At 38.1% G+C, this 15,375-nt stretch overlaps 1 non-coding gene across 1 annotated transcript; it reads right to left on the reverse strand.

Moving 5' to 3' along the window:
• Nucleotides 1–9,111: 9,111 nt before the first annotated feature.
• Nucleotides 9,112–9,218, reverse strand: LOC128292277 (small nucleolar RNA R71). Its single transcript, XR_008282262.1, has one exon. It is a non-coding gene; the product is annotated as a small nucleolar RNA R71 (small nucleolar RNA).
• Between the last annotated feature and the right edge of the window lie 6,157 nt (nt 9,219–15,375).

Here is a 15,375-nt window from a genome sequence, read left to right on the forward strand (position 1 = left end):
GTTGTTATACATGAATTCAATCAATGATAAGTATTTTTCCCAACTACCCTCAAACTTTAGAATACAACATCTAAACATTCTTCGAGAATCTAAATAACTCTCTCTGTCTGACCATCAGTCTGAGGATGAAAAGCTGTACTGAAATTCAACTTAGTACCCAAAGCTTCTTGTAGTTTCTTCCAAAATCGCAATGTAAATCTTAGATCTCTATCAAAAATAATAGATAGTGGCACTCTGTATAACTGTACAATCTCATAAATGTACAATTTCGTTAATCTGTCAAGTGAGTAATCTATACGTACTTGTATGAAATGAGCAGATTTCATTATTCGATTAACAACAACCCATATAGCATCTCTCTTTTTCGGAGTTAGGGGCAATCCCGACACAAAATCCATTGTAATTCTATCCTATTTCCATTAGGGAATCATCACAGGTTGGAGTAAACCCAATGGTACTTGATGTTTAGCTTTGACTTGCTGGCAAATCAAACATATAGAAACAAACTCTGATATATTTCTTTTCATACCTTGCCACGAATAAAATTGTTTTAAATCATTGTACATTTTGGTACTTCTCGTATGAACAGATAAGCAATTATGGTGCGCTTCGTGCAAAATCTTCTGAATGAGTTCTGAATTTCTTGGTATACAAATTCTATTCCAGAACCTTAAAGAGTCATCGGTTCCAATCTGAAACTCTAAATCTGGGATGTTCTGACATTGAATTCGTTTAACTTGCAATTCACGGTCATCTTTCTAAGCTTCACAGATTTGTTGAAGAAATACCGGTTTAGTTTTTAATTCACCTAAAATAGACCTATCACCACAAATCATCAACTGGGTAAACATTGCTTATAATGCAAACAAAGATTTTCGGCTCAGGGCATCAGCAACAACATTAGCTTTTCCTGGGTGATAATCAATCACAAATTCATAATCTTTCAATAACTCAAGCCATCTTCATTGTTGAAAATTCAAATCCTTCTGTGACATTAGATATTTTATGCTTTTGTGATCTATATAAATGTGGCATTTTCACCATATAAGTAGTGTTGCCAAATTTTCAAGGCAAACACAATTGCAGCCAACTCCAAGTCATGTCCTATAAATCACCTAGACCACACCCCAGACTATTTAATTATGCGTCGCTATAAATCACAAATTCTTTTCTCGATTTCGGTTGAACCAAAACTGGTGCTTCAGTTAATAGTACTTTCAACTGTTCAAAACTCTGCTGACATTTTTCTGACCATTCAAACTTCACATCTTTTTGAAGTAATCATGTCATTAGTGTCTCAATCATCAAGAATCCTTTCACAAATCTTTGGTAATAGTGTAACACCTCTTACCCGTACCCGAGATCAGGACAAAGTACAAGGCATTACTAGACATATACTCAGACATTTCGGAAAGACAAGTCATAAAATTTCATTTCCAAATTCAAACCAATTGAACAAAATCATATTGTCTCCATTATGGACCTACGAGGTTCAAATCATAAATTAAAAATGATTTAGGACAAAACTGAGAACTTAAGAAACTTTTATAAAAATTCCTAGGGTTAAACATCACACGCCCGTGTGGACACATTGTGCACGCCCGTGTGCTTGGGAAAGCGCCCGTGTCCCTTACTCGTGTAGAATTATTAAAATTTATTTTTCATTTTGAACCTACAAGGGTCTTCAAACACCTGAGCACATGCCCGTGTCTTTGGGCTAGGTCATCACCCGTGTCCAAAAACCTGGACAATTTGTTTATGACGTCATCATCCATCTAGAGGCACATGCCTGTGTACTAGGTTGTGTCCTCCATATGATTGAGACACACAGCTATGTCTCTGCCTGTGTGTTTACTATCATGCAAACTAACCTAAAACTTCTAGGTGCAGGGGACACACGACTGGGCGACACGCCCAAGGGGCTGACACATGGCCTAGACACATGCCCTTGTGTCTACCTGTGTGGACACATGCCCAAGGCAAGGGTTACCCTCAACATTCAAACACATTTCTAAATTTCAATGGTATTTAATATGGCCTAAATATGTCCATAACCCACCTTGGCATAGTCTTTTGCATGTTAACCTCATCTCATTGGTTGAGCATATTATGGATTACCATTCCAATAAGCACCTTTTATACTTGGCTCATTTTATAACTCATTTTCAGTTATGACCTAACCATCTCCAAGTGATTCAGCTACATTACACATATCCATTCAGGGTATAACACATTTAGCATCCACAGGAAACATTCACACGTAACCATACACATTTAGTAGGTTTATAACCTTCATCAAAATGAGCCATACCTTATGGCCATATACAAAATGATGTAAGCATATCATTCAAGCCCTTACATTGGCTAGCCAAATGACTCATATAACAAAAATAGCCAAAAATCCTATACATGCTATTATAACAAAATAAAAGTTTCTATATACCAAAATATGACAAGTTGATAGTGTTGACAAAGTTCCAACCGTCTTCCAACCTTCACGAGTCCTCAAGCACTGAAAAATAAGGGAAAAGAATGTGGGGTAAGCATTTACATGCTTAGTAAGTCCGGATAACTAGAAAGTAAACTTACCGGTTAATTAGCATACAATCATATTAGGCAATAATTCCTACAAGTATGGAATAGTTTCCCTATCACATGAACTCAATCATCAAGTTAGTCTTATATCAATACCTCATGTCATTAGTCTTAGATGAGCTCATCAATTTAATATTTCCATTATTTATTTCTCATGTTAATCCCGTTGAATTTCTCAGAAATCTCGATGGATAGCCCAATTACCGTCAAGTCATACAAATGATCATCTCAAGTACGCACTCCCGCGAACCTTACATCTTACGGTGGGATTACCCGTCCAGGCTAAATCCCCCGTAGTATCAACTCCTAGAGCATTTTCGGGATTACCAGTCCTGGCTAAATCTCTTTCAATGAAAATTGCTCTCATAAACTTGGATCTGAATTGCCAGTCGAGGCTAAATTCTATCCTCAATCGGATTACTCATCCGGTCTAAATCCTTATTGTACCTAGATAAACCATAATTTATACATATTTTTACCCCATGTTTAACGCATTTTATGGATGATTTTCCATTAGAATTGGTGAATGTGATGCTCCTAAAGCTTTAATTTCATGTTTTATACTTAGGAGAGAAAAGGAGAGTGAAAGGAACAAGAAACAGTCCAAAAACAGAGAAAATGGGCCAAAGTACGAACTTAACACAGCCTGGACTTCCTCACACGGGTAGACCACACGGCCGTGTCACTCTGGCAGAACCGAAGCATGACTCACACGGGTATAGCACACGCCCGTGCCATTCTAACAAGCTGAAACATGGCCTGAAGTAATCGCACACGGGCGTGTCCCTGCCGAGCCCAAGTTAAGTCCAATTCGGAAAAGGCCACTTTTGAGGGCTTTTAGACATTCCAAAGCCTATAAATACACCCTAGAAGTGGAGAAAAAGGGGAGACGGAGAATTGGGAGTAAGGAATTACTCCAAGGAAGCCGATTGATCTGTAACACCCCTCGCCCGTATCCCTCACTGGAACAGGGTTCGAGGTGTTACCCGACTTAAACTCAGTCAATCACACAAAAACCGTGCTGAAAAATTTCAATCAATTTAAAACTTTTCTTTTCACATGCAATCTATCCCATATATGAGCTTACGAGGTCCAAAATATTAAAACCCTATACATGCCATAGACTCGAAATACTAGGATTTACTTACACTGATAACGTGAGCTCGACAGTGTGATAATATCTCCAGCGGACTCCAACCTAAGCAGGTAACTGAAGTCAACAATCTATAAAACAGAGAAATGTAACAACGGAGTAAGCTTTCATAAGCTTAGTAAGTCTTAAGCAATGCAAACAAATAAACGCAATTATACTTCGATTATTTAATTTCTTAAGAGGCCAAATTCTAGGGATATTGCCATCTGGCCGAATATACAAAAGCACATAATGCACATTCAGCATTCTTATCACACTTAATCTGAATTCATATAACATATTTAAATCAAATACCCTCACATACTTTCACACCCTGACTAGGTGTATCATGATCATAGGTATAGTTTTAACATTTATTCACGTACGTATCACATTACTCACTTATGATTCACTTCAAATCAAACTCACATCTGAGTACATACTGCGTACCTGGCCCACTTTACGTATTAAATGTATTCATTTGACAATCTAGCACGAGGTACCTTAGTCATAGGCTTTTCTCAAATCACCAGCATTTCGCCTACTAGGCTCGAGGCCCGATATCATTACACTAGCTTTATAGTCTGCTAGGCTCGAAAGCCCGAATAGTATCTTACCGATATTATAGTCTGCTAAGCTCAAAGGCCCGAATAATCAAATCAACAAGTTCCATATAACATATTCATATCAATTGAGTACTAATATCATTCGAACGTATATAATTATACATCTCAAACACTTTTCTTTCATCTCATTTTCACACTTAACATTTGATAGCTTATGCATAACATTTCACTCACATTCATTTCAAACTTATCATTCGATTATAAAAGCATATTGCATATTTACCAACATGTTATACTTGCCATTAGGCCATATAAGCATGATACAATACACTATCATTTGATCTTTAACATTCGGCTAAACCCTTATCTTACAAGGAACACCGAATTCACATAACATATCATTTCACCGGTATTACGCCTGCTAGGCACGAAGGCCCGAATACACATCACCGGCACGAAGCCTACTAGGCATGAAGGCCCGAATATACATCACCGGTACGAAGCCTGCTAGGCATGAAGGCCCGAATACACATCACCGGCAAGAAGCTTGCTAGGCACGAAGGCCCGAATATACATCACCGGCACGAAGCCTGCGGGATTTAACCGGGATATTTTACCAGCACGAAGTCTGCGGGTCTTTAAGCCCGGATACACATCAAATATCATGCATATTTAATCATATATTAACACAGCTCATTCAACATATCACATTTCCATTTCACCATTCAAACTTAACCCATAGTGACCATTCGACTATAAGTCATATGCATAAATTATTTATCGCGCAACTTAGTTCAAGTAGAAACAAAAGGTCACGATTCATCTAATATATACATATTGCTCACTGATTCGCACACAACCTTTCAAATTAGCAATTATAAGATGGTTCCGCACATAGCCCATCCTTATCGATAATTTACGATGGTTTTACCCTTACTCACATATATGTCATAGGCATTTTTACCTATGCTTCTCAATTCACATTCATGATTCAATTCCAATCGATTTAACATGCCTAAGTACATATCGCATACCTGAATAATTTACTTTACGGAACGAATCCACATATCGTATTAGCCCATAGTCTTATAGCACCACACTTTTAATGGTTTACCTCATCGAAGTTCACATTTAATCACTTTAGTGCCAAGCCATTTTCGACTACTACAAAGGACTAATAATAATAATTTTATACACATCATGGTTTTCTTTAAGTATTTAATAATCACAAATCGTGATATCTCCACCAGCACATATACGGCATAGTTTATTCATTGTAACACTCATTTAGTGCATCAAATTTCCAAATCCAATTCAACTTAAGCATAATAGCCATAATCGGCTTATAGCCTTAAATCATTACATATTCGGCACATTATCTAAATAAAATTTACATTCCCTTTACCATATTAATTTAACTCTTGGGCATATAAAAAGGAATCAAGCTTAAACACATAAGAACTTACCTCGAATGTTGCCGAACGATTACAACGGCTATTTGATTACTTTCTCTTTTCTCTTATCCGAATTTGCCCCTCTATGCTATTGAGCTTAAAATTTAAAGATTTTAAATTAGCCATTATTCGACTATTCAAGCATCACTTTCAAAATATAATATATATATATTCAACTTTCACACCTACTGGTCATAGTAAGCTTATAAGAAATCAATAAGCAACTCATTAACAAATTTTTGTCAATGTTTACCACATAATTATAATTTCAGTGCAAGCTGTCTTCCTGAGCAACAGTCACTAAATCATTTATAACTAGAGCTATGAAACTCCAAATCAAGTGCCGTTAATTTTATCTGAAAATAGACCCATATATATTTTACTCATAAAATTTTCACGATTTTTGGTTTGACCAATCAATACCAGATTTTTCTTAAAGTTTCCCTTATTTCACTGCTTGACTAGTCTGACCACTCTTCACTACGAATCAAATTTCTCATTGTACAGAATTCAAAATATGTTCTCATTTATTTCATTTGAAACTAGACTCATTAAGGAGTCTAAGCATATAAACTTCATCTTATAACCATTTTTTTAAATTTATAATGATTTTATAAAAATAGAACAGAGGATCTAGAAGTCATTCTGACCTTGTCCCACATCACTTCAAATATCTCATCATCGAAAATTCTTTTGCTTACAAAGTTTCTTTTATAAGAAACTAGACTCATTAAGCTTTAATTACATAATTTATTCAGCTTCTAACTCATCTCCCAAAATTTATGGTGATTTTCCAAAATCACATTACTGCTGCTGTCTCAAGCAGATTTATTACCAATTCACTCTTTCACACATACCTTGCATGCATGTTATTTAAACATGCATATCACAAATCAATCATCACATACCTATAACTTCACTTAAGCATAATCTTCCTTTCATCATTTTAAAGCACAACATTACTCAATATTATCCAAGTTCACATTCGGCCATAATACACACAACATGTTAGCCGATTTTCCCCCCTTAGCATCTAAGGCACATGCATGCTCATTTGCTTGGCTCAACTTCATCTATTCTCCATTTTTTTATCAAAAGAACATGAAACAACAACCATTTCTCTAATTTCCATTCATGACCGAATGCTCACAACACAACCAAAAATCAAAAATATGCTTCATGGGTTAAGGTAGAAACAAGAAAAACCAATGAACATCAAAATAGAAGCAAAGCACCATGAACTCACCTTGGATTTTCTTCCCCAAGTGACTGAACATTCAAGAGCTCTTTTCCTCTCCTTTCTCTTCTATTTTCGGCTACCATGAACAAGGATGGACAAACTTTTCCCTTCCATCATTTTGTTATTTTTAGTCTTTATTTTATGACATAAAATGACACATATCAATTAGTACCATAATTTCATGTCTTAAATTATTATTATCTAATGCACATGTTGCTTCCCACCAACATCATGGCTGGCCACTGCACATAAAATGGGAGTTTGACATGCAGATCCTCCCATTTTACACTACAAATTATTTGCCCACTACAATTTGGCCTATAGCAATTTCAGAAATTTTCACATAGGTCCTATTTTATAATTTTACTCTCAAATGACAAAATCAAAGCATGAAATTTTCACACATGCACTTTCACATATAATAAACACAGAGTATAACATTTAATTATTTCTGTGACTCGGTTTTGTGATCCCGAAACCACTTTCCGACTAGGGCCAAATTAGGGCTGTCATATGATCCATCTCAGAAGCTGGATTCATCGTCAAGACTGAAGATCTCTCCTCAATTTCCCCTCAGGAGTTTTGGGTTTTCTTTATGTTTTGTATTCTTTATTCTTCTGAGATGTTTTCTTAATTAGTTATAAACTAAAACCCCTAAATACCTAAGGGGAATGAAACCTAAAATGAATCTTGTTATTATTTTCTGAATTGTATGATAAATATTAACTTGTTCTTAATTATGTGTTCTTAATTCTTGTTTTATTATCCCAGGATACTGATTCAAGACAAGCTCTTATTCAGAGGAAGAATAGACCCTGTCTAAGAGTACATTTGTCATAATTAAGCGAAGTTGATTGCGCGCCTAGAAATAGGGTGACAAGATTTTGCCAGATTACGGTGAAACCTAATAAGGGGATCCATAGATCGAGTTAATGCAACCCTAGAGTGTTAATTAGAGAAAAGTCTCGGTTATTCAATCTATGGATTAGACGTTATTAGTCTTGAATAGGGATAATAACATAACTTAGGGATCTCTCCGGAGCAAGTTGAGTGAATAAATCATCCGATTCGGAGCCAGAATAACAAGTAAAGTCTAGGTAGATTTTTCCTTAGGTATTGTCTTAAGTCAATCAATTTTTCCAAAAGCAATTCCCCAATTCTTTTCTTCACGCATTCTTAGTTTAGATAATTAGTCAATTAAAACAAAACCTCTTTATTCTTAGGCTAGATAATAAAAAGACAGTCATTACTAGTATTTTTAGTTCCTTTGGGTTCGACAATTAGGTCTTGCTAAAACTGTACAACTGTTCAATAGGTACACTTGCCTACATCGCGATAATAGTTAGTTCAAGAACGAGTAATTGTAAATATTTAAAACCTATCACGAAATAACGCGATCAAGTTTTTGGCACCGCTGCCAGGAAACTGAAATATTAGGAACGCTAAATTTTTATTACTTTAGCCATTTATTTTTCTTGCAATTTAATTTAATTTAATTATTATTATTACTAATTAATTTACTTTTTCTTTCTCTTGACAGGTTTTTATAGTTTATTATTAGAAGAAACTAGTCAGGACCATTACTTTTTGATGAAGAAACCGGTTGCACAGTTCGTAGAAACCAAAGAGAAATAAGGCGAAGCTTAAGTTACACAGAGAACGAGCAAGAAGACGGTACTCAACCCCCAACCGAAGAGGTGGCTGAAAACCAAGGCAGACAGCTACCTCCTACAATTGCTGCTAATCAAAATCCTGCTCTACGTACTATGTATGACTATGCTAAACCTTTTTTAACAGAACTGAGTCAAGTATAGTTCAACTTGCTATTGCTGTGAATAATTTCAAACTGAAACCTAACACAATTCAAATGATATAGCAGTTTGTTCAGTTTGATGGTTTGTAGGATGAGGATCCCAACACTCACTTGGCGAATTTTCTAGAATTTTGCGACACTTTCAAAATTATTGGCGTTTCTGATGATGCCATTCGCTTTCGGTTATTCCCCTTTTCACTAAGAAACAAAGCTAAATAGTGGTTGAACTCGTTACCATGAGGGTCTATCACTACTTGGGAACAAATGATCGATAAATTTTTACTAAAATATTTTTTGCCGGCTAAACGGCTAGGTTAAGTAATGATATATCTTCTTTTGTGCAGATGGACTTAGAAACACTTTATGATGCATGGGAGAGATACAACGATCTATTGCGAAGGTGCCCTCACCATAGGTTACCTCTATGGCTGCAAGTTCAAACGTTCTACAATGGTGTGAATCCCTCGACAAGACAGATGATTGACGCAGCTGCTGGAGGAACCATCAACAGCAAAACACCTAAAGAAGCTTATGAATTCATTGAAGAAATGTCACTAAATAACTATTAGTGGCAAGTCATGAGGACTAAGCCAACAAAAACAGCAGGCATCTATAACGTCGACTCAGTTACTATACTGTCAAATCAGGTATAACTTCTTAATAAAAAGATTGATGGTTTACTTGGTTCTACGCAGGTACGTCCAATAATGAGGTGTGACGCAAGTGGAGAAGGTGTGCATATAGAATATCAATCCTTCAATCCTACAACCGAAGAGGAACAAGTCAACTATATGGGTAACAATAACTTTAGATCTCAAAATAACACATACAGTAATACTTATAATGCAGGTTGGAGGAACCACCCAAATTTCTCCTGGGGTGGTCAATGGAATCAAAAGCCACAAAATCCTTGGGGTTTTCAACAGCCACCTTATCAACAAGAGAAGAAAATAAACCTTGAGGAGCTACTCTCTAAATTCATCTCGGTGTTAAAAACCTGTTTCCAAAATACCGAGACAGCATTTAAAAATCAACAAGTACCGATCCAAGGACTCAAAACTCAGATAGGCCAGCTATCCAAACTAATCTCCGAACGACCACAAGGTAGCTTATCAAGTAATACTGAACCTAACCCAAGGGAACACCTCAAACCAATTAGTACTCAAGATAAGGAAGGATTCATTGCGCGTGAGCTAGAATTGATGCAAGAAACTGTGGTGAGCAAAGGTAAAAGTGAGGTAAGTCATAACAAAACGGTGAATGAAGAATATAAACCTCATGTCCCATACCTTAATGCGACAAGGAAAGACCGCTCAGACGAACAATTCGGTAAATTCCTTAAACTTTTGAAAAAATTACATATTAACTTACCGTTTATTGAAGCTCTGTCGCAGATGCTGAATGCAATGAAATTTTTAAAAGAGCTTTTAGTAAAGAAGCAGAAGTTGGATGAAGCATCGCATGTAAAGCTAAACTCAGTCTGCTCAGCTATTCTATAGAATAAGCTACCCCACAAATTGAAAGATCCATGGAGTTTTACAATTCCTTGCTTAATTGGTAGTTTAGATATAAATCATGGGGCTAGTATTAACGTCATGCCTTACAAAATGTTTAAGCAACTAGGTCTTGGGAAACCTAAACAAACTAGGATGAGCATTCAATTGGCAGATAAAACTATAAGATTTCCTAGGGGTATTATTGAAGATGTACTAGTGAAAGTATATAAGTTCATATTTCCCGTTGATTTCGTTGATCTAGACATAGAGGAGGATAATAACACCCCTTTGATTTTAGGGAGGCCCTTTTTAGCAACTACTAAAACAATTATTGATGTTGGCACTGGTGAGCTTACAGTTCATGTGGGGGATGAAACGATCACCCTTCAAGCTCGTATTTCTAGCATCACATCGAACATTGAACGTAATGTTCTACACCAGTCTACTAAAACTAACAATATGACACAACCTACTTTGCAGAAATTGAGTTTCAAAGAAGTTCACGAGCCATGTTCCAGCAATGATAGAGGACACATTCATGAAGAACGAAGGCTACAGATAGAGGAGCTAGACGAATGGCAAGCACATAAACCAAGAACACATGATAAACAAAAATTACGCTAGAAGGAGTTCGATACCTCCCGTATAACACCACAAACCCAGCCCAGACATTATGGCCAGATCTGACGTGTCACATGGACTTACGACTTAGTATGCATTCGCTGGTTTAAGTGATTGGGGTGGTCTTTGTAAAAACAGCGGTTGAATGAAAAGCTAGTTTATCAATCTTTAGGCTATCCATTTGTTGTGCTTGTTGAGTCTTAAAAATGTTCATTAATTTTGAAAACCCGCGCAGCCTAACACTAGTAGTTTCGTCATAGTATAAATATAATCAGAAAATAAAACCATAGCGGAAAAAAGAAATTTAAATAGCGGCCTTATTACAACTTAAAACCCAAAATTAAATCAGAATATAAAAATAATAAAAATAAACTAACTTAGAAAAACCAACTTTGCAGATGATGTGGCCACTCCGAATCCCTCACAACTCCAAGCCCACTATGCTTGGGGATTTCCTGCAGAGATGAAAATAGAGGATGAGTTCGGTAAACTCAGTATGCAACATAACCTAACCATAGCCCAAAATAGATCAAACCTCAGAGTCAGACTTATCTGGGCCTTGGCCCAAGATCAAATCATAATGAAACCCATAGGCCCAAAGCGGATCTGAACAAATATATCATGAATGCGAAATCCCAACCCGAGCCATCCATAACACCCCGTATCAGCCTTACACCATGTAGGAGACTACTCGACCCACCCAACCGCTACACACCACGTAAATTGCGGCGAGGTGCGGATATTGTGACGAAGTCACCAGATACAGATATTGTGGCTAGGCCACCAGAACAGATATATATACATGTGGCGAAGCCACCAGATTGCAGCGAGGCTACCAGATATTGTGACGAAGTCACCAGAACAGATATATGTGGCGAGGCCACCAGATTGCAGCGAGACTGCCAGAACGCTTCCTCCATCAGTATAAACCCATGTCCCATGCAACAAAAATAATATGTAATGGCATACGTATACAGAAATAGAACATCATGCTTTTCAAAAAAAAAATAACCCTAGGGGTAAAATCGTAATTTGGCATGCATAAGGGTATTTTAGTAATTATTACCTATTGCTAAGGTTTCATGCTCATTCTAATGTTTACCAAGTAATCAGAAGTACTTACCTCGTCTTTTTACCAAAGTGGGCCCGTTGGCCCATTGGCCCACTTTCGGCCCATTAAGCCCAAAAATACCGTTGTGCACGAAAATGCACACTTTGCACTCTAATCATCCAAATGCACCATATTCATTAACAACTATCTCACGAGCGCTCGCGCACTCGCGAGTTCACAAAATACCAATGTTTTGGTATTTCAGCTTTTACTGATTCAGTCTAAGGGAAGGTGTCGTTTACACACCTGGTTGATGACGATTGATGACGATATCTCCCACGCGATAATCCTACAATCAATCACTAACACATTAGACTTACGAATTAACGATAACTAGCATAAATCCACGTCAACTAACCCAATCATCACACAAGTTAGTCATTTACGCACGAGGGCCAAAATAGTCATTTTACCCTCCAGGAGTAAATCGGTAGTCCTACCCCACAAGGGTATTTTAGTAATTATACAACTTATCCACTTGGGCCTACAAACCCATTGGGACCACATGGCCCATTTCAGCCCATCGCGGCCCGAAATAACTGTCCTACTGCTAGAGTAATGAGAAGTACACACCTGTTAGGAGACTGTAGTTAATCCGCGCTCCAATCACTCTTAGCTGACGCCTAACCCAAACGAGCACGTCACAAAGTGAAAGGGATCAGCCAAGAAGGGTATGCCTACTCTCCTCATGGTTTGCTCTATTTAAAGCCAGCTCTCAATCTACTCTTACATTAGCTTCCCGATGTGGGATCCCTCCATCACCAGAGTTTAAAACCAACACCACCTCTTGCCATCCCGATGTGGGATCCCTCCATCACCAGAGTTTAAAACCAACACCAACTCTTGCCGTCCCAACATAGCAAAATAATCAACCTTTGCGTGCCAAGGGATTCGAACCAAAGTCCTCTCACATGCCAACTCACGCCACCACCACTAGGCCATCAACTCATTTGTGTCATAAATCCAACACATTAAACTTTAAAGCGCACCCACTTGCTACTAGATTTATTGAAAAGAAAAACCAAAATATATTGCAAGAGCCAAGACTTGAACCTTGGACCCCTTGCTTCCTCTATGGTGTCACTTCCTTGTCCCCTAAATGGCGCCACCTTGCCACTACACCACACTCCTTTTGGTGTCATCTTTTACCCCTTTACTCTTAAAAGCCCAAACGCCAATTGCATCACCTGTTCATAAAATTAAAATTCTGAAGACTACCACGGATTTAACTTAAGTTTCGGCCTTCCAAAGGCCCACTAACCTACTAAAATATATATTTTAACCAACCAGAACATACACAAATTTAAAAAAAAAACACAGAAACACAGAAAATGCAAAAATTGGGGCGTTACAACTCTACCCTCCTTAAAGAAATTTCATCTTTGAAATTTTACCTGAATCAAACAGATGAGGATATTGTTGATGCATCGCCACTTCTGGCTCCCAAGTAGCTTCCTCTCTGCCATGATTACGCCACAGCACCTTTACTAGCGGAACTGATTTCCTCCTCAAAATCTTAACATCTCGATCCAAAATCTGCACAGACTCTTCCTTAAAACTCAAGTCTGTTTGGACCTCAATCTCTGTAACCGGCACAACATGAGTAGGGTCAGAACGATACCTCCTTAACATGTAGACGTGAAAGACACCATGAATCCTATTCAACTCTGGAGGTAGCTCCAACTGATAAGCCACTGGACCCACTTGCTTAAGAATCCGATAAGGCCCAATGAACCGCGGACTTAACTTGCCTTTCCTCCCAAACCTTAATATTTTTTTCCAAGGTGAAACCTTCAAGAAGACCATAACACCCACAGAGTACTCAATTTCCTTGCACTTCAAATCTGCATATGACTTCTGTCTATCAGATGCTTCCTTCAACCGGTCTCTAATCAACTTGACCTTATCCTCAGTATTTACCACCAACTCAGGTCCAAGAACCTGTCGTTCACCCAACTCGGTCTAACAACTAGGTGTACGACATCTTCACCCATACAGTACCTCACAAGGAGCCATTTGAATACTTGCCTGATAACTGTTGTTGTATGCAAACTCTGCCAACGGTAAGTAATCCTCCCAACTGCCTCGAAAGTCGATAACGCATCCCCTCAACATGTCTTCCAGAATCAGAATAACCCTTTCCGACTGACCATCAGTCTAAGGATGAAAGGCTGTACTAAAGTTCAACCACGTACCCAATGCCTCATGCAACTTTTTCCAAAACCGAGATGTGAATCTAGGATCTCGATCAGAAATAGTCGACACTGGCACTCCGTGAAGTCGCACTATTTTTGCCACATACAATTTGGCTAACTTCTAAAGTGAATAATCAGTGCGAAAAGGTATGACGTGAGCAGATTTGGTCAACTTATCCACAATTACCCAAATTGATTCCTTCTTCGACGGTGTCAAGGGTAACCCACTCACAAAATCCATGGTTACCCTCTCCCACTTCCAAAGTGGTACTTTCACTAGCTGCAAAAGTCCGAAAGGTAATTGATGTTCAGCTTTCACTTGCTGACAAGTCAGACATTTTCCCCCAACTTCCGTTAACTCTCGCTTCAATCTAGGCCACCAATACAGCTCCTTTAAGTCGCGATACATTTTACTCCCTCCAGGATGCATAGCACACAAACCTCCATGAGCTTCTTTTAGAATTGCTTGCCTCAAGTCAGAGTGCTTTGGAATACAAACTTTACCTCGGTAACACAGAACTCCCTCACTGTTCAATCCGAACTCAGAAGTATCCCCATTCTTAACCTGCCGAAATCGAGAAACCAGGGACTCATCCCTCGACTGTTTTTCCTTAATCTCATCCACCCAGGTCAGCCTAACTTGCAGTTCTACTAATAGACTACCGTCGTCATACAGACTCAAACGAGCAAACATGGCTCTCAGATCAGATACAGTTCTACGACTTAGGGCATCAGCCACCACATTAGCTTTGCCTAGGTAATACTCAATCATGCAGTCATAATCCTTAAGCAACTCTATCCCTCTCCGCTGCCTAAGGTTCAGCTCCTTCTGAGTCAGCAACTACTTAAGACTCTTATGATCTGTGTATATAACACACCTTTCTCCGTACAGGTAATGTCTCCAAATCTTAAGTGCAAAGATTACCGCTGCCAACTCTAGATCATGAGTAGGATAGTTAACTTCATGTTGTTTAAGCTGTCGTGATGCATAAGCAACCACTTTACCCTCTTGCATCAGCACACAGCCCAACCCTACATGTGATGCATCACTGCATATGGTAAAATCTTTTTCAGACTCTGACTGAATCAGTACAGGTGCCTCGGTCAGAACTTTCTTCAGCTTCTCAAAAGATTCTTGTTGTTTCTCAGTCC

The sequence above is a fragment of the Gossypium arboreum genome, chromosome 4 (genome assembly GCF_025698485.1).
Source record: "Gossypium arboreum isolate Shixiya-1 chromosome 4, ASM2569848v2, whole genome shotgun sequence".
Lineage (NCBI taxonomy): Eukaryota > Viridiplantae > Streptophyta > Magnoliopsida > Malvales > Malvaceae > Gossypium > Gossypium arboreum.